The sequence below is a fragment of the Phyllobates terribilis genome, unplaced genomic scaffold (assembly GCF_046119375.1).
Source record: "Phyllobates terribilis strain yellow unplaced genomic scaffold, ASM4611937v1 Scaffold_1__5_contigs__length_1240528914, whole genome shotgun sequence".
NCBI classification, from domain to species: domain Eukaryota; kingdom Metazoa; phylum Chordata; class Amphibia; order Anura; family Dendrobatidae; genus Phyllobates; species Phyllobates terribilis.
Genome location: NW_027362761.1, coordinates 760,758,018 through 760,760,875, shown reverse-complemented (window position 1 = coordinate 760,760,875; position 2,858 = coordinate 760,758,018). Strand labels below are relative to the sequence as shown.

Below are 2,858 nucleotides of genomic sequence, written 5' to 3'. Positions count from 1 at the left end.
CTTATAACGGCAAGTCGGTTTGGATTGCTCCGGTGGTGAATGCCTACGAACTGGGATTGTTCATCGATGTGTCGGGACAGCGTGGTTTCGCTATCTATTTCCGAGGTAGTTGGATTGAGAAGAAATGGCCAGCAATATGGCGTGATCGGAATTTGTTGGGTAATCATACATTGATCAACCTGTTTCCCATCTTGGTCTCTTTGGCTCTATGGGGAGAGTATTTTCAGAACAAAAAAATCTGTTTTTCTTGCGACAACCAAGGGGCAGTGTCTGCTATCAATTCTCTGTCGGCTGCATCGATATTGGTGGTGAAAATACTGCAAAGGCTGGTGCTGATTAGTTTATTGTTGAACATGTGGATAGTGGCGGAGTTTAAATTGGTCCCTTTAAATCCGATCATCAATGCTATTTCTCATTCGCAGTGGGATCAGTTCCGGTTGCTGGCACCTCAGGCATCATCAACAGGTTTGGTATGCCCTCCAGAACTATGGAATCTTCCCTTCGAGCTGTAAGGAATCTGATCGGTCCATCATTATCTACGAGGACCTGGTCTTCATATGAGTTCGCTTGGCAGCTGTGGGAGGAATGCAAATTTGCTATGGGAAACCCTTTAGAGAGCGACAGCCTATTATTATTATTGTTTGGACAATGCTGGGAAGAAGGTTGGTCGGTGCCAAAAATAAATAATTTCATGGCAGGTTTGGCCTTTGGCTTTAGAATAAGGGGTCTTCCGGATGTAACAAAAGCGATATTGGTTCGCCAAGCGCTAAAAGGTTGGCGGAAGGGTTGGAAGGTGAAAGATTGTAGGCGTCCCATATCATATGGACTATTGTTAACATTTGGGCAGCTTCTCACATTGGTATGTAAGTCCCCGTGGGAGATCAGACTGTTCCGGTTAGCTTTTTCTCTGGCCTTTTTCGGGGCCTGTCGTTTGGGTGAGTTGGTTAGCTCATCAAGATTCGTCAGTGGGGATCTTTCAAAAGAGGATGTGAATTTATATTTGGATAGAATAGAGGTATTTCTTCGTTGTTCAAAGACGGATCAATTTAAGAAGGGGTGTAAAGTGGTGCTGTTCACAGTGGCCGGGTATGACATGCATCCTGTACGCTGTGTGAGAGAATTTGGTTTGGTTTCAGGGGGGCACAAATTTCATTTTGGTTCATGAGGATGGCTCTTTTCTATCTCACTACCAGTTTTTAGCAGTGTTAAAAAAGTGTCTTGAGGCTGGCGGTATCCCGCCAAAAGAGTTTAGCGGTCACTGTTTCAGGATTGGGGCAGCCACCGAGGCAGCCAGGAGGGGGCTGGGTGACGAGTTAGTCAAAAAGATCGGACGGTGGGAATCCATACGGTTTAGGTCTTATATACGCCCGGCGTGGTTGTAGTCAAGGGAATGTTCGGAGTTCTTGTTTGATGTTACCGTTTCTTAGATTTGTATTTTTGTTTGACTTCACAGATGAAAGTCCCAGGCTCCTATGAATCATGGGCCATTCTTTTGTCTTCTGGGCTGCATTACGGGCAGTGGTGAGGCCTGCCGGCTGTCAGTTAGGATTCTTGGAGGATGAAGCCATTCTACGGTGGATTGGGAAACGGGGAATGGTGTGGAGGCAGTCCTGGCTGAATTCCATCACTCTGTGAGGCTTGATCGGGTCCCTGATTTGCTGGTGCTACATTTGGGGGGCAATGACCTGGGTAAGAGGTCTTGCTTGTAGGGAACTCATAAAGGACATCAAATTGGATATATTGAGATTGTGGGCAATGTTCCCAAAGGTTTTGGTTATTTGGTCTGATATTGTTCCACGACAAGTCTGGCGAGGGGCCCGATCAAATGAAGGTATTAATAGAGCCCGTTTCATGGTACGAAACGGGGCTTTGGCCAAACGCCATACGGAACTTGAGTCTGGTGAAGGGGAATTTTGGAGGAGGGATGGGGTGCACTTAAACGTGGTCGGTACGGATATGTGGTGCCTAGCAATTCAGGAGGGCATAGAAAAAGGTTTAAGAGCGTGGAGGGACACAAATATTTGAGGTGTCAGAATATTTGTGCTCATGGCATTGGGGGGGTCCTCGAAGTTGGTGATCATGGTTAATGGTGGATCAGTGGGGGGGGACCTCGGGAAGTTCTGGACCCCCCTACAAGGTATTCAGTAGTCACGGGTGGTTGATCCCATGGGAATGGATTGGAGGGCCCGTGGTTTGGGGCATGTTTCATTGGCCAGGCTGTTTGAATTGGTGTCTCTGAGCTGGTCCTTAGCGGCTGGAGGTAATACGCAATCTGGCCTGAGACAAAGACAATATTGGTTTCTTGGTTTAAAATAGTTTGGGGCTTCGAGGACCACCACTATAAGATGTGGTTTATAATGTTTGTATTTTTATGCTAATAAACGGCTGCTGTGGCCAATTTAATCCAACAAAGAAATGTGTGGTGTGTTTATTTTAAAAAGGGGGACAGAAAATTATAGTAAAAGGGTACTATTAATCTCTTGACTCGCAGATACCCGCTGTCATGTCTTTATCCTCCAGAAAACTCACAAAGTAACGGTAATTGGTATCCTCCGGATCGCAGCCGGGCCATCAAAGTAAAGTCCGTTTCCAGACCCGTTGACATGGGCGACTGCACCGCCGTATCATCCTGAGGTGCGTCAGAGTTTTACCTTCTTGGGCTCTCTGTTCCTGTCACACAGGCCAGTATTGCAGAGCCTCCAACTCTGCAGCTTGCAAACACAAAAATGACACACCCAAACCTTTGCTGCAGGTTTTTAAATGAAAACTGTGGACATGAGCCACATGCAAGACCCGGGCTGGAGGGAGTGGACCGCCCCACTGCCATCCTGTAGTCCACTCCAAGAATAAAAGCCCAT

The 2,858-nt window shown here is 46.9% G+C and overlaps 1 pseudogene; it reads left to right on the top strand.

The window, feature by feature from the left end:
• The first annotated feature begins 487 nt into the window (after nt 1-487).
• LOC141171047 (uncharacterized) lies at nt 488-1,382 on the top strand (annotated as a pseudogene).
• Nucleotides 1,383-2,858: the final 1,476 nt, after the last annotated feature.